The sequence below is a fragment of the Polyodon spathula genome, chromosome 24, assembly GCF_017654505.1.
Source record: "Polyodon spathula isolate WHYD16114869_AA chromosome 24, ASM1765450v1, whole genome shotgun sequence".
Taxonomy (NCBI): Eukaryota; Metazoa; Chordata; class Actinopteri; order Acipenseriformes; family Polyodontidae; genus Polyodon; species Polyodon spathula.
Genome location: NC_054557.1, coordinates 16,929,097 through 16,955,876, shown reverse-complemented (window position 1 = coordinate 16,955,876; position 26,780 = coordinate 16,929,097). Strand labels below are relative to the sequence as shown.

The window sequence follows — 26,780 nt, the reverse complement described above, 5'->3', positions numbered from 1 at the left end:
TTTTTCTTGTCATGGATTAACAGTTTCATAAAGATCACTGTTATTCTTGCATGTTTTGCATGATGTTGTTTAAATATAATACCCTTTTTATATCATGAATTCTTTATATAAGCAAATATAAATCTGCTCCAGGTGTTTAAATTGTGCCCATTATTCAGAAGCTGGCGACAGGAAAGCAACGCTTCCAAATCTTTCACAAACACTAGTTTCCCCGAGTAGGACATTTTCCTCGGTAACACAGTTCTGTATATAAATCATCACCCTTTTACATTCAAGAGAGAAACAACCTAGAACAGTTTTATGAGTAACAAACTTTATTGTATTCATAAAAAAAACCCAGACCTTGAAATAGCACTCTGAACAGGGCGTTCATTTTGCTTAAATGATTCTGGTTTGCTAATGCTCTCATGTTAAAATGTTCCCAAATCAGATCCCAGCTGGGCACTGGTGTAACAGTAAATGTCACACGGCACTGAGCCAGTTAAAAGCCAGTGTTGCTTATCATGTGAAAGCTGAGCTCCTATCAAAGCCAAACAGTCCCTTCCTTCATTGTGAATGTGCTCAATGTCAACCCCAAGGACACTCTCACTACTTTAGATAAAGAAACACACAGGGACCAGGGACTGTCTCAACAGTTAACCCTGGCGGTGCAGAGCATGCCAAAGGCACTCTCCATGGTCACTCTGCTCCCATGATGACATCAGGAACATGCAACACCTGTACATGATGACATCAGGAACATGCAACACCTGCACATGATGACATCAGGAACATGCAACATCTGCACATGATGACATCAGGAACATGCAACACCTGCACATGATGACATCAGGAACATGCAACACCTGCACATGATGACATCAGTGCGTGTATAGTAGGTGGCACGGTCTGGCTTTCTGCACAATACAATGACATTTGGAGCAAAAGGCTTTGTAAATTTTCCGCTGTCTTCGATGCAAAAATATAAATAAAAAACTACCCGTCAGAATAGAACCCTAATTGGTTTCTACTGTAGTAAGTCCAGCCCAGTCATGCTGTAGTTGTGCTCAGCATTGCAGTGCTCTTCCTTTGTAACAAGGTAGCCCGGAGTCATAGTTAGGAGACCTCGCTATTATAATGAGAATGCAAGCGCTGACGGAATGGGATTGATGTTTCAGGGTATAAAGGGATGCCTTATAACAAGGGAGCATGTATCCGTTTCTCACGGCATCATAAAGCATTTCTTTTCCGCTGCTAGAAGCCCGATTCCTAGTGGACACCACCTCAGCTTAGCCTGCTTGTGTAGTAACAGGCTGCATGAAACAGGTTCCCAGCTCACATGAGATAAGAGCTCCAGTCTCAAAATCCCCAGAAGAATCAGAGAGATTAGACTCATCCAAAAATGATACAGACCACAAGCACACAATGGAAATGACACATCATGTGCATCTCGGCATTAGCTTGATCTCATTACAGCATGAAATCAGCTCTTACCAGCAGTATATTGGGGCAAGAGGATGTTTTCTTATATACTGTATTCAACATAAAAAACACAGATTGTTCCTCTATTTCAGGACGGAGAGCTTCTTGGAAATGAAGCAGCACTACAAAAGAAAAAAAAAAAAATTCTCATCCATTTTCAACTTACATTTTTGCAGTTGAACTGTTTCACTGCATTTTCATTGCTTTGTGATAGACTCCAGCCCTTTACTAGAATGTTTCTGCTTGCAGAAGATACAGTACAGAGTACTGACTGATGCAATTCAAGCTCGAACAAAAATGTGCCAGGAAGTTCTCTTTGTGACACAAATCTATTTGCTATGGTAGGGAGCCTGTCTCAAAGCGAAATAAACTGTCTGGCCAAAGGGTTGCGCTACACTGCCCCCCTGTAGAGGGAGCACTCTCAATGCACACCTGTAGCCCAGGGCGTTGTGAAGAAGCTGTCTTCACCCACAGGAGCCCTTGGTCTCCAGTGCATGCAGCAGGCTTGGCACAGAAAGAGAAGCTGCCGCTGCTCTGGTAATTGGACTGATAGGCACTGAAAAGAGAAAGCGGTCGGCTTCCTGAGCTCACCACTTAGCAAGAAGAAAAAAACAAACAAAAAAAAAAACAGGGAAAGTTTGACTCCTTCAGTCAGCTTTCACATCGCTCCCCCGCATTGATTAATGGGATGAAAATGTATTTTAGCAGAGTAAGTACAGATTAGTCCTTCTGTACAAAACCCCCCAGTCCTGTACCTCCGCCCACCATCCCCCAACCCCTGCCAAGCCCCGCTCGAGGAGACTTCAGGGGGCTCCATAAATCATCGGAAACAAAACATTTTGAATCCACAACATGCTTGCCTGACGTGCAGATTCATTACCTGTGCCAGGAACACAGATGCTGCTTAAATCCCTGGAGTCTGCCTTTTGTTTACCTGTGTGAAAAGACGAAAAGAAAAACTGGGCGAGGAGAAGATGACTTGAAATAAAAGAGAACTACGGATAAGAAACAAAGCCTGCTAGATCAGGAGAGACTGGGAAGATGGGATAACAAACGTAACACCCCCATTGTGGCTAATTCCTAAATAATGACATTGTCTTCACTGTTTGGGTAGGTCTGCAGTGAACATGCACCAAATAGATACGAACAATAGCAGATTGTAATTAAAAGTTTGACTTCACTGTAGTTGCATGAAATTCAATATGATTACTTTCTAACTTTAGTATTGGTTCAGTTAAACTGCAGATGTAGTTCAGTTACAGTTTATTATTATTATTATTATTATTATTATTATTAATTTATTATTATTATTATTATTATTGTTATTATTATTTATCTTTGAGTTTTTTAACACTCTTATCCTTAAGTAACACCTATTGAGGATTTTTTCTATTGTCCTTCTCAACTCAATGATTTCAGCCTACGGGCTCCCAAAATCCAATCTAATCTCAGGACTAGACCGAGCAGAGTGAAGACTATCCTGAGATCAGACCTGTAGTGTAAGACCTCTGGACGAAGCAGAGTGAAAATCATCCTGAGATCATGCTGCAGTGTAAGACCTTGGGAAGACAGCTCTCCACAGCCTGGGATCAGCATCGCCGACTGAGGGAGGGGCACGGGAGCACCGGACACACGCTACTCAAACTGCAAGGGAACACAATAATAATCTACCCTTATAATAGTTTACCAAAGCTTGGCAAAGCATGCTAAATGCACATTATAACCATGGGAAAAGAGCACAGTTACAGCAACATTTACACAGAAATGGAACAAAGCTGCTGTTGTATCGTTCTATAAACATGAATTAAACAAATCAGGCAGGGTGCTCGACAGAATAAACAAATTCAGTGCATCGTTATTCTTTCTTCTTCTGAGGAAAACGTCCTGCTCTGAGTTCAGTTCCAAAGAGAGACGGGAAAGAGCGCTGTTACCCTGGCAGGACCCTGCCCAGCGGCTGTCTGGAAGTTCTTTTATAGCAGGGTATAAAAGTGGAGTGGTATTTACAGTGCCTGGCCAGCACAGCCTCGCCCCACCTGCTATTCCATCAGTGTTTCCTTCTCAGTGATGCCAGGCTCGTCATCATTCCAAACCATTCCCCCAGCAGTCTCAATCTCTTCTTTAAAAGTGAACGTGCTTGCATTGATAAAAAGGATTGTATTCGGGTTGATATCTTTGATCTCCTCCCCACCACCGCTGTCTAGTCCAGTTTGTCATTTGCATGTGATTTGAGACTCTTTCACATTTAGTTAGTGGTTTAGGTGAGCAAAGAGTTACAGCGTTTGTGTATAAGAGCTAAATAAAGAAATGTAGGTAGACAAATGTGTGTTTTTATGCTGTAACTTTACAGGCAGAAAAGGAATAGGAACTAACACTATCTTTGTGTTGCATGCCCTCTACATACTGTTAGTAATAATATCTTTATGTAGCATCTTTCACAGCAGACCACCATTACAAAGCACTTTACAGAGGTAGGCTGTGAACTGTGCATTATATGCAGAGCCACTTACAATAGGACATTAATTTAACATCTCATCTACAGGATGGAGCACAAGGAGGTTAAGTGACTTGTTCAGGGTTACACTGTGAGGCAGTCAGTGGTAGTGGTGGGCTTTGAACCAGTGACCTTCTGGTTACAAGCCCTGGACTTTAACCACTGGACCACACTGCCTCCTTAAAATCACATGCTAGTCTACGTGTTGTATTGGTTTTGTACGCTGATGCACGGAAGACTGCGATTGTGAAACTGAATTCAACACAGACAAAAACAAAACAGCGGAGTGCAGTTCATTACAGCAGCTGAAATACGAGATTATACAGAATCGCACTGCAACTAGAATGAGCGAATCTGAACTAAACTGCACCTGTGCTTATTGTGCTATACTGCTCACTTAGGTAAACACACTTTTTGCTGTTGTTAAACTGCAGTACTTTTCAATGTGTGAATCTACAAGAATAATCCAGAAATGTTAAATAAGCTCCAGCTGCCGCATTGCTACAGTAACGGAAAACTGTTATGCCAACAGCAAAGAAAGGTTGCCAAACAGACTCACCTGGCATGTACAGTTATTTGAACTGATTGGCTTACATTTCAAAGGCCTTGACACCTGGCAGAGGCATGGTGTTAAAATAAGGTGCCAGTGAGAACCTGGAATTAAATTCAAAATCTAAATAAATCTGGACTGCTCTGCCAACTAATCCTGCTGCTACATTATACGAGTCATTCCTGTGTGTACAGAGCCTCAGAATAAGAGTCCTGTGTGTACAGAGCCTCAGAATAAGAGTCCTGTGTGTACAGAGCCTCAGAATAAGAGTCCTGTGTGTACAGAGCCTCAGAATAAGAGTCCTGTGTGTACAGAGCCTCAGAATAAGAGTCCTGTGTGTACAGAGCCTCAGAATAAGAGTCCTGTGTGTACAGAGCCTCAGAATAAGAGTCCTGTGTGTACATACACCTCAGATTGGTGTTTATGTGGGATCTTATCTGATGAAGGAATCCAAAGCTAGCTAGTTACAGTATGGCGCTTGTACTTGGATGTTTGCTGCTAAAGTTCTGGTACAATCCTCTCTGTGGTTTAATGGCAAAGGTTTATAACCTCTTCTATAAACTTCTGACTAAGACACGAATGTGTCATGATGCAACAGCACTGGCCTCTGCTTATAAAGATAGTTAACTAAGCTGTGACTTTAATGGGTGATCTGAGAAAGCAGCACACATTATACTGACACATACCCCTCTCCTTGTGAGAACCCCTTTAACATCCCCTGCTGAAGCCCTTTTCAATACTAATAGGCTAAGCATCCCACACCTGCCACCATATTGAGGTGAACTACTGACATCTTGCACTGGGGATCTCATGGTTTGAACTCACTATCTATGCCAAGTGTAAGAGGTGACTGAAGCTGGTATTCACACAGTCCTTCGGTCTAGCAGAAGGTACTGAAGACCAGGGCAGCCTGTTGTTGTTATGTTGTTATACCTGTTTTTTGTGTTATTAGCAGCTGATCTGTGGAGGTGCTGGAGCACTTGACCCTAGGGTGAGTCTGTCACATGCTGATTGACCAGAATTCAAAAACTCTACGATTCTTACCACTGCTATGCAGGAGACGATCGTCGCCAGTTTCCTTACAAGGCAATCTGACAGCACGTGGTGTTCGTAGTTGGAGTGGAAATTACACTGGGAATGAAAAGGGTCTTTGGTTACCTGCGCAGCGGCAGGGATCTGCTGATGTGCTTCGGGGATTTCTATTGCTTTGTCTGCACTCCCCGGCTCCTCGGCTAAGCCAAGGTAAAACACATGAAGCTATTGATTTGTGTAATATGTGTCATTACAAACGTGCCCATCGCAATACACCGATCAACATGCACAAGGCCTTTGCAAGAAAACACAGCGTGACACCATGGAAACGGCTTGCACTTACTCCTGAAATCTGTGGCGTGGATGGCATGGTGGTGGCAGCACTACTACAGAGTTCTGCACATGTGGACTGAATGCTTGCTCTCTGTATCTACTGCATAAAACCACTTCATACCGCTGTTAGGGTTATTCCTATAATATTACAATCAAACAACAGCAGCAGGTTATACTGTATGTGGCACAACCAAAGAGACAGCAGAAGAATAATTCCAGAGGCTGTATCTTAAACACAAGGACCCCAGCTGAGCTCTGTCAGGAAGTATGAGCTCCTTCTCTCAGGAATTCATTGTCTGTGCTAGCTGGGAGAAGGCAGTGTGGGCCCAGGAGAAAACAGGCTGGCTCCAACAGCCATTGTAGCCTGGAAGCACAGGAGGGTACCAGCGTTATATTAACTCAGTCTTGGGTCATTTTAAGTGGCATTCAGCCATACAGAAATATGACATAATGTTACCTGACAAAAAAAAATTAAAACGCCAGGGTGAATTATTAAACAGGCCATCTTACTGTATATAAGATTAATGAAATAATACCTGAAACTAAGGGCACGATGAATAATGAAGAGAAAGTAGATCATTTCTGACCTCGTTAAATTTTTAATGAGCTCGATATGGTAAAAGTCAAACTTCTTCTCTTTAAAAGGAGGATTACGATTTACCAGAAGATACAGACTTCTCTTACGAAATGTCATGTTTAGGGTTAAACTGTTTAGAGGGATTGAACTGACCCCTCGGTGCAGTAACTTGACAACCTCTCAGTCAGTTTGTACCCCCCCCCCCCCCCCACACACACACACACACACATACAACGCCTTGGAAAAGCACGCCAGTGATAAAAGACTGTACCAATCCTGTGCCACCCGAAGCTGGCAGAGCATGGTTAGTGTTAATTACCCTCAGCAATGAAAGAGCTGCGCCCTGCTGCGTTAGACACTGCTGTTATTTTTAGCTCTGGTACAGACATTTAATGCTGTGTTGAAATGTGCACAGCGACAACTTGGTATTTTCCAAGCTCTGTACTCTCTGTTCATTTCCCAGTGCAGTTAATTCCACACCAGTTATTTAAAAAAAAAAAAAAAAGTCAAATTATAATCTTAATTAAGTATAATAATGAAACATTGAGGAGAAAATATATATATATATATATATATATACTATTCTCCAAATTTGCACATTTGTCTTTTCCGTTTCACAGAATTGTACATCTCAAAGATTTCTTTACTCCCCGTGACGCACCTGCACTTTAAAAACACACGAATTCTGGTTCTGATTTATTATATTAATAAAACCTGCAAAGATGAAGTGAATTGATTCAGTTGGCTTCTCGAAAAATAAATAATAAAATGCGGAGATGACACGGGTTGAGAACGCGATCGGAATCGACCCCGTCCTCCTCTCTCAGCGGCTCCTCGGTATGGCTGAAGCACGCACATTCACAGCAAAGTCAAGTGGTTTGTTTTACTGTCAACATACAAGATCAAGCAGATAGAGGTGTCAAAGCAATAACACTCGATGCAGCAGACATACAGTAACTGAGAGCAGCAGAGCCAAGACGAAGCTGAGCTGGGTATTAATGCTGCTATGACATTATCAATAATAAAAAATACAGATGTGTACAGCCAGGAGAAATATGTGTGTACATTTATAATGTCCAACCATGTTTTGTTATACCATTCTTTTGTCAGGTTTACAATACTATACTTTTATCATGTGTGTCTATGCTTTACACAGCTTTCACTTCTTTGAATTGTACTCAAGACTGAGCCACCATCTTCACTCGATGGGCTTGCATCTTCATATTTAGGATTTATGGTGATTCCAATATCCAGATCCTTGATCTGTGCAAAAAAAACCCTTCAAATCAGCAAACAAACTCCCGAGCGCAGATAGACTAGAAAAGAAATGGGTTTCCCAGCTCTGAGGCTGATCCGTCAATCGAATGTGAAATGTGATCTGATATTTGCCCTCCGTTGCTTCCATCTCTGTCTAATATTAATAATAGTAATAAAACAAATTAAAATAATAACTTCCATCAGATGAGTGACAGCTGCAGCTGGTCCAGCAAGCCCCTGAACCAGAGGCTGTCACACAACGCATGCCCAGAATGTCTACGTGCATCTGGGATCCGATTCTTCAAGCTACTGTCACCCTTATTCCCCTGACAGACAGACAGAGCAACGAGAGAGGAGGCACAGGGTGTGAAGTCAGGCTCTCAGGGGCGAGAAGGAAGCTATCCAAAGCCAGCTGGTCTGGCTTTGAAGTAAAAGAGAGAGAAGTCAGGAGAGAGAGAGAGAGAGAGAGAGAGAGAGAGAGAGAGAGAGAGAGCTGGAAGCCACTCACACAGCACTGAGAGGTCCATCAATACCAGTAGGTTCTGTGAAGGCATTTGTACGACCAGAGAACCAGGTGAGACACTTTGCACCAGGAGGAGGGGGAGGCATGCACTTGAATTAAAAACAAAACAAGCTAGAGCACTGACACATGGCTGTGTGTTGTAGAGTATAGGGAACATGGGTCTGGATGGCATGGCTGTGCATGGCTGTGCAGTACAGCACTGACACGTGGCTGTGTGTTGTAGAGTATAGGGAACATGGGTCTGGATGGCATGGCTGTGCATGGCTGTGCAGTACAGCACTGACACGTGGCTGTGTGTTGTAGAGTATAGGGAACATGGGTCTGGATGGCATGGCTGTGCATGGCTGTGCAGTACAGCACTGACACGTGGCTGTGTGTTGTAGAGTATAGGGAACATGGGTCTGGATGGCATGGCTGTGCATGGCTGTGCAGTACAGCACTGACACGCGGCTGTGTGTTGTAGAGTATAGGGAACATGGGTCTGGATGGCATGGCTGTGCATGGCTGTGCAGTACAGCACTGACACGTGGCTGTGTGTTGTAGAGTATAGGGAACATGGGTCTGGATGGCATGGCTGTGCATGGCTGTGCAGTACAGCACTGACACGTGGCTGTGTGTTGTAGAGTATAGGGAACATGGGTCTGGATGGCATGGCTGTGCATGGCTGTGCAGTACAGCACTGACACGCGGCTGTGTGTTGTAGAGTACAGGAAGAAGCAGCTGGTACAGTCCCCAGTACCCCAATGTACAGCTAGTACAGAATGTACAGTAATTAGCTCGCATGGATTTCTGATGAGAAGATTCTTGTCTCAAGCTGTTTATAGTTCTAAGAATGGCTTTGGAGCCCCTATTGACACAAAGTGATAACAAACAAGTCATAATTGTTGTTCATAAAGTTTTATTAACTGTTAGATAAAAACATTTTAAAAAAATTCTGCGGTTGTATGCATTTTTCATGATCCCATTCACCACCCAGCATATCGTCTCACCTGCTTCTTTGTGTTTCTCCTATATAACCCAGTCTGAATGTATGGCATGTGCATTTACCCTATACTATATCATCACCAATCACACTGGTATCTAACCTCTCAAAACACTGTATTGTATTGTTTACTGAATACTGCGTGCGATAGATATGAACCATGCCCCTATAGTCTCCATGCAATTCTTGGTTCATCATACTGACCTTCATGGAAGTTTACCACTGTATTTTTGCACAGTATTCTTGCACTTTTACCATGCTTTTCCTGTGGTTGTACTATGCATTTACCATACTTTACTGAGGTTTGCCATGTTTTTTAATATGCTTAATCAAATCTCTCTGTGCTTTGCAATGCTTCTCTATGCTTTACCAGACCTCTCTGTGCTTTGCAATGCTTCTCTATGCTTTACCAGACCTCTCTGTGCTTTACAATGCTTCCCTATACTTTACCAGACCTCTCTGTGTTTTACAATGCTTGCCTATGCTTTACCATACCTCTCTGTGCTTTACAATGCTTGCCTATGCTTTACCCTGCTTTCACTGTGCTTTATTACACTTTTTTGTGCTTTGACTGTCGGAAACATTTATAATGGGACTCGTGGCATGAACTCATTTAGAGTCCAGATCAAGTTGGATTGAAGAACTGCAACTCTGTTTTGTAGCAAATGCATTCATGATATGATTAAACCACCGAGAGCAACACAGGCATACACTGCAGCGCTGCTATTACCAAGAAACGCTAATCAGGAAACACCTTACAGGCACGTGAAACAACAGTTATGACTGTGATCTGTAGGGTACATCTCTGGCTCCTTGAATAATTTAGAAATAACCCACTGGAGATCTCAACAGCTACTGTGGTGACAGTAAATGCACTGTACAAACCCTCCTTTTGCATGGTGGTATATTCACACACTTTCACTATAGCTGTGCTTTAACAATTGTATATTATAAGTGCTAGTTAGCATCATCGCTTTGGAATTTCAGGAAGTGAAGAGAACGGTTAACACATTTGTGGTGCTAGCAAGAGGTGATAATTAGACTTTTATTTAAAAAAAAAAAAAAAAAAAAGCCTGAAGGAAAACAGGAGCAATAACTCTCCGTTGAAGAAGGAAAAAAAAGCAATTGAAGTTTTTTTTTTTTAAATTTTGATCATTTTAAAAACAAAAGTAAGAATGCTCTTTTTACTGAGCTTTGCATAAAGAGAAACATGCCTGGGTACGCCTGGGGTCTGGATGAATCAACGACACTTCCAATTGGCAGCCCTTGTTGAGCTCCCTGGGTACCGCTACTAACACACCCCACCTGAGAATCCACTCCAGTAACCCTTCAGTGGGGGTCACTGGCGTGCTGTTAGACTGCAGTGAAGCAGCAGTGCAGCTGCACTCTATATTACATGCATGCAGGATCAGTGCAGCTCAACAGCAGCAGTCTAACGAAACTTTACTGGTTTTTTTTTTGTTTGTTTTATATTCTGGGTTTAGCAGAAAATAAAACTGCATGATTGTAAGAAAGAGCCCAGCCAATGGCAATCTTAATTATTTAATTCCCTTCAGTTTCCCTTGCGCATGCCTGTCGTATTGTGCTGCTATTTATACATGTCTGCTCATGCACAGCTGTTGGGTCGTGTTATCACCACCGAGACGGCCGCGCGGCTCCTGCAGGACTGTGTGCATTCCACGCAGAGCTACAGCCTGTCATTCTGAGAAAGAACACACTGCTCTTCAGTGCCCCTGCAGGTAGAGGAGGTGCCAGCCAGGCTGAAGAGGTTCAATTCTGAACGGTCATCACCTGTGTGGCCCGGGTAGAGGGGCATGGCAATGGAAAAGACGAGCCCCTACTAAGAGGAAAGTACCATGTGTGTCACTCCTGACACAATTAATTTCTTTAACAAGAATCCGTACGATTTTCCTTTTCGCATGATCGACTCCATGTGTAGACTGAATGAGATAAAACAACTGGCAGGACTAAAAGGTCCTTTCCTCTAATTGGAACAAGACCCAAACATGGTAGAGATCCACCTGACACTGCTGGGACTGTTGTAGCCACTGATAGGTGCTGATCTGCTGTTGTCTGTTCCAGCTGTAGCTGTTTTTATTTCTGGGGCTGGGTTAGGTCCCCAGTATCAAACGCATTCAAATCTGGGCTATGGTTAGGGTTGGATTTCTAAAAATTAGAAGTGCATTACTGTATAAGCTTAGAAATGTAATAATCAGAGAAGAATGCTTGCTACCATAAATATAATTTTCCATGGTCCCATCCGTCTCGCTGTCTGTGCATAATCCAATCTGAACTGTAACCGACAATGAGATAAACCCATCACAGTACGATGCAATTCAGCTTCTGGCATCTTCACAAATAACCATCATGTCGTTATAGAAAGTCGATCAGCTGTTCATCACTTATTATTTGGGTTATGCTCTGTTTTCTGTCTACTGCTGTTCTCTGCTTTCTATAAACATACACGCATAAATAAAACACATGGCTTTTTTTTTTTTTTTGCCAGCCCCATACTAGCATCCAATGAGTTAACACTGCCATCTTCATCCCTCTCACACATCTCATCCAGCAATATATATATGTGTATGTGTGTGTGTGTGTGTGTGTGTGTGTGTGTGTGTGTGTGTGTGTGTGTGTGTGTGTGTGTGTGTGCGTGCAATGTCCTATTGTAAATGACTGTATGTAATGCACAGTTTACAGCCTATCTCTGTAAAGCGCCAGTCGGGCCCCAAACATGTTTTTATGGGGGCAAGTGTGTATACACACACACACACACACACACACACACACACGCGCACGCACGCACACACACCCACACGCACACGCACACGCACACGCACACGCACACACACACACGCCTATAGTTTCGCTCATGTCGATTGAAGTTCCATTTCGTTTATGTTTATTGACTTTAAAACTACAGCAGTGCAAAGGCAATTCAATTATTTTTAATTCACCTTTTTTTAAATTATTTTTTTGTACATTATTTAAAAGCAAATAATTGGACCTTATCCCTTTAAATCACAGTGAAAACAATCCCACACACACCACCACAAGCCCTCCTGAAATCAGACAGGAGCAACAGCAACAACACGTGATGTAGCCACGTGTGAGTTCTGGGTCTGCCTCTTCGATTCCATCATTGGGTAGCGTCATCTCTCCGGGAACTTGGATTGGCTTGTCTTGCCGTCTGTCTACTCCCCATTGTTGTCTTCGCTTTACAGAATGACGTCAATGGTATCTAAGGAAACACAGTGCCAGCCAAAAGAAAAAATGTGCAATTATTAACAGTATAGATGGGTGTGTGACTTTTAAACTTTTAAACAAAGAGAAAGAAACAGCGCCCGCTGCACTATCCGCATTCTGGTTTGGTGGCATAACTTGGAAATGAAAACAAAACAAAACAAAACAACACAAAAAAAAAAAAAAAAACAAACAAACAAAAAAAAAAACGATAAAGTTTTGATTTTCAACAGACACAACCAAACTTGGCCGTTCCACGTGAACCTCTTTACCGAGTGACTGACGTCATTTGATAGCTATGAAGTAGACTTTCTTTGTTATAATTCCTACGCGGGCCGCTCTTTTACAAAAAAATAAATAATAATAAAATTAAATAAATCCTTTAATTACAACGGGAATTGTAAAAGTAATAATAGTGCCCCCTCCCATTGTACTTGTTATTGTTTTTAATCTGCGGCTTGGGTACTAGCTCCTGCGAAGCCAGCTCGGATGAAGCTGGGTGACATTGGCTGTGTGTGAGTAATCGGGCGCTGCGGCGGAAGGATCCGGGCAGTGCGCGGCGAAGGGGAGGGGGCGGAGTCACGCTGTGACAAGGGGCTGGTCCTCCTTTCCCGTTCCTCCTGCCAGCTGCCTGCGAGGTTGTCAGTTTCCTAAAAATAGCAACAGTGTAGCAACGTGAGTGAGAGCGCGTTAATGTCACAGTGTATCTATAGGAGCCATTGATACAGTGCATCTATAGCGAGCAAGGGATCGGGGGAGAGAAACGGGTGAGTAACCAAAACAGAAGGAGAGAGGGAGAGGGAGAGAGAGAGGGGGAGAGGGAGAGGGAGAGAGGGAGACGGAGACGGAGAGAGAGAGAGAGACGGAGAGGGAGAGGGAGAGAGGGAGACGGAGAGGGAGAGGGAGAGGGAGAGAGGGAGACGGAGAGGGAGAGAGGGAGTGTGAAACCGAGACACCCAATAATAAGCACAGTCAGTGTATTCTTGTTAACTCACATACACGGCATGTGTTGCCCTGAATCAGTGAGCGCATTGAGATGCAGGCTGAGCGACACCTGCCTTAAGGACTAGCGTGGGTTGTTTATTGGGAGAGTTGGCAATATTGACTTTAAAAAACAAACAAACAAACAAAAAACATTTCAGTTGGTATATTTATGTCTGGTTACCATTCTAGGATGTATATACAAACATTTTAAAAACTTTTATTTTTTGTGGCGATAACGAGAGGTTAAACTTTTTTTAATTTTTTTCTGTGGGTGTCAGGTAGGCGCTACAGTGTTTAGTTACTGTGTGTTGTGTGTGTTTTCATGACGGGTGATTGGACGGTGTGTTTATGGAATGGCATGCGTTTAATAATAATAATAATAATAATATAATAATATAATAATTATTATTATTATTATTATTATAATTATTAATTATTATTATTATTATTATTATCATCACCGATGTGCTTTAGTCTCTTACGAGTAGTGGTATGGCGGTGTCAGTAGTTGCTTGAGTGAGGTCAGAGTCTGTTTCTTCTTATGATTCCACCCTGCCCGTTTATAATTACACGAGTACCCTATTGAAATAAGTCTTTATTTTATCTGCAGGGTTTTGGGTGCAGCGGGTAGCTGATTTCATGTTCAGTTGTACACAGTAACACGGTGTGCGCGCAAGGCTCTGAACAGACCGTTCATTCTGCGCTCTGATCACACGATTCGAGTTCGGATCGTGTCGGTGATACTGGTAGCGTGTCGGTGATACTGGTAGCGTGCGGTGATACTGGTAGCGTGCAGTAATACTGGTAGCGTGCAGTGATACTGGTAGCGTGCAGTGATACTGGTAGCGTGCAGTAATACTGGTAGAGTGCAGTGATACTGGTAGCGTGCAGTGATGCTGGTAGCGTGTCGGTGATACTGGTAGCGTGCAGTGATACTGGTAGCGTGCAGTGATACTGGTAGCGTGCAGTAATACTGGTAGCGTGCAGTGATACTGGTAGCGTGTCAGTGATACTGGTAGCGTGCAGTGATACTGGTAGCGTGCAGTGATACTGGTAGCGTGCAGTGATACTGGTAGCGTGCAGTGATACTGGTAGCGTGCAGTGATACTGGTAGCGTGCAGTAATACTGGTAGCGTGCAGTGATACTGGTAGCGTGCAGTGATACTGGTAGCGTGCAGTGATACTGGTAGCGTGCAGTGATACTGGTAGCGTGCAGTGATACTGGTAGCGTGCAGTGATACTGGTAGCGTGCAGTGATGCTGGTAGCGTGTGCTGGTAGCGTGCAGTGATACTGGTAGCGTGCAGTGATACTGGTAGCGTGCAGTGATACTGGTAGCGTGCAGTGATACTGGTAGCGTGCAGTGATACTGGTAGCGTGCAGTGATACTGGTAGCGTGCTGGCTATTGTCGAGAATTATTGTTTAAGCTCTTCGTTTTTGAGTCTGCGTGTGTAAGTCAAACAATTAGAAATGGCATGTGCCCATCTTATTAACAATAGTGCATCCAGAGTCCTAGTTACTGTGTACACTGTACGGTGACGTGATGTGTCCAGCATCATTTTGACTTTTTTTTTTTTTGATGCGCTACTCAAGTAGAAGTGCTCTTGTCCATTTTTTTTTTTTTTTTTTTGTGATCCTTTTTATCGGATGTCTTAAATAGACAGCTGCTCTATAGTGTTGGATGCATTAAATAGACAGCGGGTATGCTATGAGTTGCTTTTTTGCTACCCGTGTGTCTGTGTTTACATACTGTACCTTAAGGAAGCTCCCCACAAACCTGCTTAATAAAGTTTAAAAAAAAAAGTAGGTACCCAATTTGCTTCTTTAATATGTCAATACAGAATATATTAATAATGACCCCTCCTTCTCTATCTCTCAATGTACTGAAATAGTATTTACAAGAGTTAGGGGACACATGAATACTAATAGGACATGTGTTGTAAGATAACACATGAGCTATAATGTAAGTAATTATCTGTCTCTTATACATATTTTCCTAAGACTGACCACCAAAGATGTAGATAAAAGCTTTCCAGTTTTGAAACATTAATACTGTATTTTAAAAAAGAAAAAAACAAAACAAAGCAAAACAATTTTAACGTGGAGCAAAATCGGACAGGAGTTGATTCTGTGGGAAAAGAGAAAAAAAAAACCAAAAAAAAAACCAGTGTTCTCAATTGAAGTGTCTCAGCGATCACCCGCACACTTCTGCAAGTGACAGCTCCGTGCATACACTAAACGGTTTTAATCACTTGCTCTATTTTATGTACCAATATGAAAAATAAATAAATAAATAAATAAACAGGCAAACAAACTAGGTACTGATACATGCAAGGTATTACAGAAAGCAACATTTCAGAATCCGATCTGCTTTCAGTCAGTTTCCGGTCATTTCCATGTGGTGTTGTAGTTTCCAATAAATCTCTTCTAGAATATCATTTGCAGTGGAGAGTCCAGGTATGGCCCTTTCTGCAATATTAATGGCACTTGACACTGAGATGCTTTTTTTCTATTGCCAGCTGCCTCGGCTATGAAGAAGCACATGCTTTCAGCTGTCTAGAAGCTGTCTATTCCTCCAGCTGAGCTCGCACACAGCCATCTATGTGTAGGTGCTGTCAATGGGCAGCCTGCTTTATAGAGGCAGTGCAATTAATAATGGAAAAAAAGAAGCCTCAGCTTTTCCTCACTCTGTTTGTAGTGCTTTCAGGTTGTGTGTTTTCTTTTAGCCTGAGAAATTCTCGTTCCAAATGCAAATAACCTAATTAATATTAAAATACTGGAGGGTATTTAAATGTGTGCGTCTGAGTCCCAGTTTTGCCTTGCGTGACTTACTGATATCATACAGCTTTCTTTAACTGGGTTACCACAAAGTTTTGAGGTTGTGTTGCAACACTGGCCATGCAGCCTGCCTCATGTGCCCACCAAAACCTTTTTTATTTTTTTTTTAATTTTGTAATCACCAATTGTTTATTGTTTTTTTTTTTTTTTTTTTTTTTTTATCATTTTCATTCCTTAATAGCCAGTTATTTTTAGGCTCAGCTCACCAATTTGGAATAGCCAGTTATTTTTAGGCTCAGCTCACTGCTCCCACCCCCGCGCTGACTCGGGAGCACCAAAGATGAACACACGCTGTCCTCCGAAGTGTGTGCCGTCAGCCGACCACTTCTTTACACACTGCAGGCCCACCATGCAGCCACCTCAGAGCTACAGCGTCGGAGGACAATGCAGCTTACGGGCAAGCCCGCAGGTGCCCGGCCAGACTGGTGTGCGGTGAGCTGAGGACGCCCTGGCTAACCTAAGCCCCCTAGTTCACTAGTTGCTGCATGGCAAAATCGCACCAGTCCTGTTTTTTTCGTGTCACTTCAGTGTCGCCTATTGCATCGCAGGCAGTGTGGCTCATATCAAAATTATATGTTTGTTTTTTTTTTTTGGTCATGATGTGGTGAGTCATATGACACATTTGCTTGTGGCATCGCGTCCGGTGTGTAAAGGGAGGCCTTTATAGTCTACCAATGGAGCTAAACACCAGCACCTTTGGTCCATGATATAAAACTGATCTTCTCAAAATGTTTAAATAGTGGTAGACTGTCCCATTCTTGCATCGATTTCAAACTGCTGAATTGATGATACGCACGCGCTGTCCTTCTCATAGGAAATGAACCTGATCATGCTGGGCTCACCCACCCTGCTACTACCACTAATAACCCTAATAATGAACACCTGAATCCACAGAGACACTGGGCTTTCTGCAACTGCGTTCTGTCTTGCAGCAAGATGATGTTAAGCCTGTCTTTCTGAACAAATTTGTGGAACCAACTGTTTTTTTTTTCATGTTTTTGTTCTTAAACAAATCTTCCTCAATGAATTTAAGAGCTTTTAGTTCAGTGGTAGGTGATGCTCAAGCTTGGTGGTGTGGATAGCTTGTAGCCATAATAAAGCTGCTTGCAACAAATTCCCAGCTATGCTGATTTAATACACAGGGGTACACAAACGAGACTTTTTGTTTGTGGTAGGTACCCATGATAGATCACACTTAAGGTTAGTGTGCAGCGTATTGCATCTTATAGCTAAGGGACAGAAAAGACAGATACGCTTAAAGCAATCAGCTGTCCGATCACCAAGGATAGAACAAACGAAAATGGATTGTGTTTGTTTATCAATCTATACACCTTGACTTGTATTAAGCATTGGCGCAGAAAAAAAAAAAAAGTGAATAAATCTACCTACCTATTTGTCAGTTATAGACATATGTGTTTACATTACAGGTATTACCATTTCACAACTTGACTAAGTTGGAGGTATGGCCGTAGGATTTAATGAATCATATGAATTAATAAGTGATTCATTCTGTACTGAACAATGTGTTGGCCTGGCACTGAAGATGCAATACAATGTCACGCTGCCTGTGGAATGCAGAGTTGCGTTTTGCATTATTCTAGATAATAATGATATCTGTTAGATTGTTAATGGTGGTTACACCAGGTGTGTTACCTTCTTTAGATTGGAGTCCTCCTGTAGGGTGACCATCAGTCTTACTAAATACCAATCAGCCAGTCAATAGAAAGGGCTGGATTAAACTCAGAAGAGCTGGCCTTCACATAACGTGCAAGCCCAGGGGTGGAAATAAGACTCCAACATTGCAGAGCAGTTTGATCCATTCCTGGTTTAATAAGACACACCTGAGCTTGTTACCTGTACAGTGTGGCTAATCAAGCAAATATTAAAACCTGGAATGGATGAAATTACTATGCAACAAGAGTCTTATTTCTGTTCTATGAAGTCTAAAGGATTAAAAGATGGTCTCATAGGAAGGCATGTTAGTGAGATTCCCTGTTGGCGCAGAGGAAGGCATGTTCGGTAGTTCATTGTGTTTTATACTGAGCGTGGAGCAGGCTGTGAGTGTTGAGAGTCTCTCTCAGAGTTTGTGAATGACTGTTGCTGTCCCTGACACAGTGGCAGGCTCACATTATGGTCCTGTTTTGCATGAGGTTAAATAGTGTTGAGTACTGGAATTCTGTATTCCACAATCAAGGGAATACATGATTCATAAATAAAGGAGGTAACAATGTTTAGGTCTGTGGACATGAAGAGTGTGGTCTTGAATTGAACTTGCTTTTTAATTTCCAAACCTTATGTATTGTGTGTTCACGATTCCCTCTGTTTTGCCAAGAGAACAAACATCAGAAGCCGTTGAATGAAATGGCTGTTGTTGTTTTTATTTGATACATGGGATCTGAGTTTATTAAATGTAATTCTGTCTTTTTCAGTGTGCCTGATTTTAAAAACGCACAGTGAAAACAGATCAGAACAGACAGTCCATTGCATTACCCTTCTTCATGCAGAATGTGACTACATTTTAAAAACCCTTTTATTTTCTGTTCGGGCCCTTTTGTGCCTCACTTTTCAGCATGCCTGCCCTGGGCTTTTCTAGTTACTTACAGAGAAGGATGTGAATAATCTGTTTGCTGTTATTGCATAGCAGAGCTTGCTCTGGCACCAAAATGCTTGCTCAGTGCGTGCAATGAATAGCCCCACAAAGCCTATTTTAACATGCATGTAATTGATTAAACTGTTGGGAGTGTCTTTCTCTTCGTTTTTCTTTTCAGACATTTGTCGGATGGTTACAAACTTTAAGTAACTGTCAGGGAAGGCTGTGGTTTAGAGCTGTGTTAATTATCCAGCTATAGCGCCCTACGAGTGAGGCTCAGCCAGCTTGCTTGGTTACCACTCATGCATTGGGGAATAGTGCCATGAAAACAGCACAGTCAGTTAAACTCCAGCTTTCTCTGCGATCCAGGAATTTATGTACTGATTTTTATTATTGCTAATGGCTGTAGATTGCATGAACTGCTTCTGCTAATTTACTGTACCTCGCACTGCTGACTGGATTTCACAGAAATGTCTGGTGCTGTACAAGGTTGCAAATATGTTTTGTGTTTGTTTGCCATTAAATATGATACTAAACATCTTGCAAAATCTTTTTTATTCTTTGTTGTTGTGATGCGTATTGAGAAATAATGTTAACAAAAATGGAGACTGGCATTCTTTGACGAATCTGATTTGCATGCAACTTGCAGTCTTCGCCTTTCGTGTGTCAATCCTGGTTCAGCTTTACTTAGGAAGAAACGACACAAACCTACATATGAACGCAGTAGAGTTTCTAAATGTGCAGGACCCACCTGGGGAACAGGCAGCGTTTAAATTGAAGGAGGGAGGAGCTGTCAAGCCAAGGTCTCCTACAAGTTGCAGCCTTTGTTTTTACATTGTGGCATTGTGCTTGACTATAGCTGAGCTCAGCTGTGGGTTGGAGCCTGGTCTAGCGTTGGTGAGAACTCTGGTGTGGGCAGCAGGTGGGAGATCACTGTGAAGGAGGTGTTAGCTGGTATCTGGCTGAAAGCCTCTGCCAAATGTGAGAATTGTGGTAGAAGGTGTTGAGGATGTCCTGGTTAAAAAAAAATGTAGTTTATTTTTTTAAAAATAGTAGAATGTGTTGGTCTATTTTAATGATCTGAACAGTGTGTCTCAAATGCTTTATTAATCCTGCTGGTGTCCACTGAGAATGATTAGACTCACTTACTTAAAAACACAGGCCATAGAAAATCCTGTGCAAGGATATCCTTGGAAGAGCAGGTTTGTGAATGTCGCTCTCTTGCACAGTGGGTCGCTCTGTTGCACAGTGGGTCGCTCTGTTGCACAGTGGGTCGCTTGCACAGTGGGTCGCTCTGTTGCACAGTGGGTCGCTCTCTTGCACAGTGGGTCGCTCTGTTGCACAGTGGGTCGCTCTGTTGCACAGTGGGTCGCTCTGTTGCACAGTGGGTCGCTCTGTTGCACAGTGGGTCGCTCTGTTGCACAGTGGGTCGCTCTGTTGCACAGTGGGTCGCTCTCTTGCACAGTGGGTCGCTCTGTTGCACAGTGGGTCGCTCTGTTGCACAGTGGGTCGCGCTCTTGCACAGTGGGTCGCTCTGTTGCACAGTGGGTCGCTCTGTTGCACAGTGGGTCGCTGTGTTGCTCTTGCACAGTGGGTCGCTCTCTTGCACAGTGGGTCGCTCTCTTGCACAGTGGGTCGCTCTCTTGCAGAGTGGGTTGCTTTTTATAGTCCGGAATTCCCACATCTTCTATAGCTCTGCACACCTAGCAAACGTACTTGTAGCAGCTTTTATTTTTTGCAGCAGGATCTACACTTGGTTTTGTAACTCAAAGCACATGTGTGCTGCTGCTGTCTGCTAGGATTCCTCTTAAAGCTGAGGAAAATCCACTTCCTGGTATATAATCAGGGAATCCTGCTCTACTTACAGCTCTGAACTCTCAAAGGGTGTTGTTTTATCATCTATCCACAGGGAGGATGTTCCCCTGAGCGCAGGGAAAGTACAGCCTTCAGACCCTTGCTGTCCAGAGTTCAAGTCAGTTGGTTGTGGTGGTGGAACTTTTCCAAGATATTCTTCTATTGGAGCGATTGATTAATTCCAAACTTTGTACATTTAGGCTTTGTACTTGGTCCCAGGGAGCACACTACTGATAGCCAGCATTCTGAGACCAGCTTTCACTGCAAGATGTCTTGATCACATCTGGCAGTGCCTAAACTAATGAAACAACATCTGCTCTGGACTAAAAAAAAAAAAAAAAAAAAAAAAAAAATAAATAAATACAAATATGGAAATAATTCATTTTACTGAAGCTTTCCAAGATTTAAGATCTTAGCTAGGAATCATGTTTTATCATTTATCGTCACTTACCTTAAACATTTAAAAGAAAAAATGAACTCCTACAGCACTGTGGGTGGAAAGACAGTAGATCAAGATGAAAAGAAGAAATGCCCTCGTTTCTTCCCTAAGGAGTCCGACGCACAGTTTCGGGTTTGTGGTAGCGACATCTCAACCACAACTGACGGGCGCTTTGTCAGCTACTTATTTCATGAGAGGTGTTGAGGTCGCAGAGGTGAGAAGTACAGGAGAGGGCTGAAGCTTGCAGTTGGGATAAGGCACACTGTGGAGGATTAGGGTTGGGTTAGTTGTGTGCTGGTACCTGTTACAGCGTGAGACCCCAGCACATTCCATCACCAGGGCTCCATCATTAACATCACAGTGAAAAGCAGAGCAAGCTTGTGACTTTGAGCGAAGGACTGGGAACTGTGAAGATCCTGTCGCTAATTATATTTACCAGTGCCTGTGCAGCAAATGTCTTAAATGTTTTGAAGTTGAGACGAGCAAGTCACTGCACATTCGACATCACCTCCTTCTGTGCAGGCTACCCCAAAGGTAGTGTAGGCTGTAGAAAGACCAGTTTCCACTCCCTCTACACTGTAAAACCTGTACAGTGTGCTGCTGCTCCATGCTTGAGCCCAGTAGCCATGTAGCCATGTTCCTGGTTTACTTGCAGCAGTGGGGGGTTATACTGTTTTTTCTTAATAGCGTAAAAACTATTGAAAATGTAGTAAAACTATGCATCTATTAATAGTGACTGTTTAAACAATTTGTTAAGTCAGTAAAACAATTTGAAACCAGTATGGCCATGTGGTTAGACTAGCAGCTACAGTACTTCTTACAGTACCAATAACCCTAACCCTAACCCTAACCCTAACCCTAATCCTGAGGTCTCAATACTGAATGTGTTTATTAATGATAGGACAGGAAGTTTAACTTAAAAAGCTGAGACGCTGTTAAAGGTAATATTAAAATCCTGCTGTGCTGTAGGGAATAGAAAATGATTCAGTGGCACAGTTCACCACAGCTTTGGGGGGTGAAGGATTTTGGTTTCTTCAGTCCTTGAATATTTTATTGTCTCAAAGTCCACGTAGATGTGGATTTAAAGAAGCAGCGAGCAAGGGAGATGCAGTCTGATTGATTGATTTATATGTTCTTTCTGGATTCCTACCGGCAGAGTATTCCTGGACTGGTGGTAAATATAAATAGCAACAGTTCTCAGGACAGACTCCTTTTTTAGCAGGTCTTGGCAGGGAAATTGAGCAGCGCTGTGTGTGTTTTTATTAAATGTCTATTTCTGGTCTCCACAAGAGCATTTTCTAGTCAATTGCATTGCATTCCAGCAGAGCGAGATGATCCAGCCTGCACTCGCCGAGGAGCGCAGCGCTCCAGAGCCTCCTCCGTTAACTGCTGTGAAGCAATGGATTAACAAACAATGTGCACCGCTGCACACAGTGTACACCATGTGAGCTCCATAAGCTAAGTAGTCCATCTGATGCACAGTTTAAATCCTGTGCTGTTCGGCTCAATCAGACCCACCGTACCTGCCAGAAAAGCTGTGTTCTCCAATGAGAGGAGTTCAGTAAAAGCACTGTAAAAACTTCAGGAAAACTGTTGTGCATGCATAGTGTAAACGCACTACATAGCAGAACTTCTGCGCAGAATTGCCATGGTAACGTGCACGGTATAGTGTCATAGCCAAGTTCCAATGTGACAGGTAGGGCATGCCCTTGCAGTGTCGTTGTTCCACAACTTCATTAAAGTGGATAGAAATCCTTAGACTATGTTTTAGCTGAGCTATTTAGAAAAGGTGGTGTGTGTGTGTGTGTGTGTGTGTGTGTGTGTGTGTGTGTGTGTGTGTGAGTGTCTATTTGTACTGTTCATTGATGCATCGTTTAATCTGTTGCACGGCCTGTGAGATGCAGAACAAAACTTTTATTATGAGTTAAGATGAATTACACACCACTGGAGTGTGTTTATGTGTTCGTCAGCTCCTTGTTTTATATAGCCAGTATTTCTCTTCCTGTGGGATCCAAGGTTATGTATCTGGCAAGTGTGAGTTTTTTTCTAATTGATTTCACTAGGCTTTGTGTAAACTTGTTGGTGGGAGATTTTTAAGATTAGGCAGACCTGTTTTCTGTAGTGGCTGTCTACAATGTGATCTCCATTGACTGAGGCAACCTTTGAGATCTTAAAAATAGTTATATAGTTGTGTGTGTTTATATACATACACACAATATATATATTATATATATATATGTATTGTATTATTATTACTGTGCACTTCTCTATCATTAACCTGCAGCGATTATTCTCAATGGTTTGGAAGCTATGAAGAAATTGCCCAACTTCTCCCACCCCTTCTACAGTCGAAAGTCTAGAGCAGTCATCCCAAGACTGGGATTATTACAGCAAACTGTTAGCGGCAGGGAACACAGCTAGCATGGAGGTGCACCTCATCTATAATGAGCTCAGGCTGTCAGGAGAGGAGACAGACAGGTGATGCCTTTACATTCTGATTGCTCTGTTTCTCTTTCAGGAGTGTCGTTCTGAGGCAGTTTGGGAATAAGGAGAGAATAGAGAAGGAAGAAGCAGGCCGCTGGACACGTCTGATCCCGCGCAAAGGATTTGGTTGTCTTCGTTGCTGGGTAGGAACTACAATTTGTTTAATGGGGGTGGGAATACCTGCATATTGAATAAGGTGCTAGCTCAGCTCATCTGGATTGAGTGTGAGAAGGGGAGGGGGGGGCCATGTGTCCACACAGCACTGCGTTGAGTGAAGCCTCATTTCTCTGTTGAATCCTCATTGCGGCCTCACCAGTATGATTCATTGCCCAGGGCAGCTCCATCTGCATTGCGCTGGGGATTCCAGCAGCCTCTTGTGAGAGGTGGAGGATGTATGCAGAATCTCGAGTCTCGTGTGTAAAGGTTTAAACTCTGCTGTGTGTCTTCGTCATTGAGCTTGGACCCAGCTGGGTCATATATGTCAAGAGGCACAGGCCAGCTCTCCAGCTTCTGTGGATTTGGAAATGAGGCTCCGAGCGGTATGCTCCAAGACTCGAGGGATCACAGAGTAAGCCTGTCTGAGCTGGATTTCAAAACCAGAGTGCTTAACTGCTGTGCACATTGCCTTTCCTAAGATCCTGAAAATTCAATCTGAACAAACAAAACGTTCTTTCTAAAATACATTTTCTTTTTTAATTTACACAAAATGTTCTAAAAATACAGATGATCTGGCCTTTTATTAGTAATTTTTTTTCTGTGTGTGTATGTATGTATGTATGTAAATATATGTGTGTGTGTGTATGTATGTATGTATGTATATATATATATATATATATATAGTGAAATATATAGTGAAAGATCCTCGCACTCATTGAGTTCGTTGCCCCTTTAAGACCAGACCCAGGACACGGAAATGGAATTGCTTCAGTGCTGACGCGCACTTTTAATAAACATAAAACAAAACAGAAATAAACATCTAACTCCCTTTGGAGCACTAACTAAACAGATACTGGTCCCTCACTGACCACAGGACGGCTAAGCCGTTTACCTGTCACACAACTCAAACTTACATTCCACACAACCTTCCTGGTACGACTGCTCTCACTCACACGCAGTCGGGCTCTTTCCTCAGCAGCCCGGAACAGACTGGCTGCCTCTTTTAAATACCCTGCACCTGGCTCTAATTTACAACTACCACCAGGTGCAGGGAATTACTAAGCAATTAAACAATTACCCAATTAAACCCAAATGTGCATTCTCACAAGCTTTTCAGCAGGGAAGGATTTTAACCCCCTCCCTGGTACCTTACAATATATATATATATGTATATATATATATAATATAATATATAAAGCTGCACTGTTTAACTTGATTAAACTTTCTGTTAAAACATCCAGATGCCTTCCAAACCAAAACGCAGGGGAATTGAATCAAGTCCTAGCATCCAGTGTAGCAAACAGCACTGACATTAGGATAAGGTTTCAAAGTGAATATTGACTAACCCGTGTTTTGGTAGTTATTCCCAGTGTGTTTATACACATGTTGTAATATAGTTATAATTAACCCTGAGGGTATTAGGACCAGGCATTATCTGGCTAGACAAACGCCAGCTGAATTTATTTTTGCTATCGTTTCTCACTGCTAGGAAAACCATTTTCCTAGCAGGGACGGCACCTGTCTTGTCCAGCCATTTATATCATCCTTTTCAAATGAAACAGTTAGAAGAAAAACTGTCGCCCCCCCCCCATCCTCATGCTGTCTTTTAAATACCTTTTTGGCAGCAAATTTATTACAAAAGTTAGCAAGGAAGGACTTTGTTTTTAAAATCTCCAGAATCCACCAGTACACACAGATCTGAAGCATGTGGCTGTGCAAGATAGCTTCAGATCATGCAGTGGGAGGCTTGATAAAGCACGCCACAGATGTACAAGTGCTTGAGTAAATATTGGTTATCGAAGCAGTGGAAACTGTGGAGGGTTTGCTGTCACTGAATAGTGAACCGTGGACACCGTCTGTGTACAAGACATAGAGGAGGACGTGGATAAATTCAGGGCGCGTAGCTATTAGGAGGATGCATCTATCTGTCTCAGCTTATTAACTGAACATTTTCAAAAGGAATGCCTGTTAAGCATGTAGTAGAACACACACACACACATGCACACACACACACACATGCACACACACACGTTTGCAGTCCTATATTTGTGGGAACTTCTCATTGACTCTCACTATATTTTTATTTACTATTTCTAACTCCAGTCAGACAAAACTCCACACAGGGTGAAAGTCGACAACAAACTAAATATGTTAGATTATTTTTTAAAGGAATATTTAGTTCTTAAAAACATGTTTTACAAAGTGGGGACGTCCCCACAACGTCGTTTTTCAGGAGTTACTATCTTTATGGGGACATTTTCTCAAATTTCGTCCGCACATTGATAACAATACCTACACACACACAGACGCACGCACACACACAGATGCACACACACACACACACACATATATGCACACAGTAGCCTCTACACTCTAGAGGTCAGCAGGCTTACACTTAGCCTTGCATTACTGCATCCCCTCTCTAATTCCTGCCTCCTTACAAGGGAGGTGGCTCTTCTAGTGTCTTGCTTAGAGGAATCCAGCTCTTGTCTCTTTAAAGGACAAAGCCATGTGGAATGCTGAATTCCCCTTTTCCCATTAGGACTCTCTGTCTCTTTTTGTTTCTCTCTAGAAAACAACACACACACACAAACATACACAAATACACAAACACACACACACACACACACATATATGAACAAATAAAACCCTCAGGTTTAAGATCTGTCCTCTAACCACTGCAGGAAGAGCGATACATTTAAAAAAATAGCAATCCATATTATCAAGTGTTCTGGCTTTTCTGTTCTGGGCAGTAATCCTTACACTGTCAGTACGCTAGAGCAGATATTTTGAAAATAACTTATAAAAAGACTTTAAAGTCATGAAAAGAAAAATTACAGGCATGTCATTTAAACATTTGTAGCAACACGTGGGGACGTGTAACACTGTATTTTTTAGAAACCTGCTATTTACTCTTTAATATATAGATATATAATAAAAACTCCCAACAGTAACACCAGTAGCTGTGTTCACTCCCTGTCTCTCCC

General features: G+C 42.5%; 1 protein-coding gene across 11 annotated transcripts in view; it reads left to right on the top strand.

The window, feature by feature from the left end:
- The first annotated feature begins 8,175 nt into the window (after positions 1 to 8,175).
- The window catches only part of LOC121299151 (myocyte-specific enhancer factor 2A-like), a 100,427-nt gene continuing 81,822 nt past the window's right edge, over positions 8,176 to 26,780 (top strand). For 3 of the 11 annotated variants that reach the window (XM_041226730.1, XM_041226735.1, XM_041226729.1), the window contains exons 1-2: positions 13,074 to 13,216; positions 23,672 to 23,780. The gene's annotated coding sequence lies outside the window, so the exon portion shown is untranslated. Of the gene's footprint in view, positions 8,276 to 13,070; positions 13,217 to 23,671; positions 23,781 to 26,780 lie in introns of those variants that run through there. The other 8 variants (XM_041226731.1, XM_041226723.1, XM_041226733.1 and 5 more) reach the window with 6 other exon arrangements.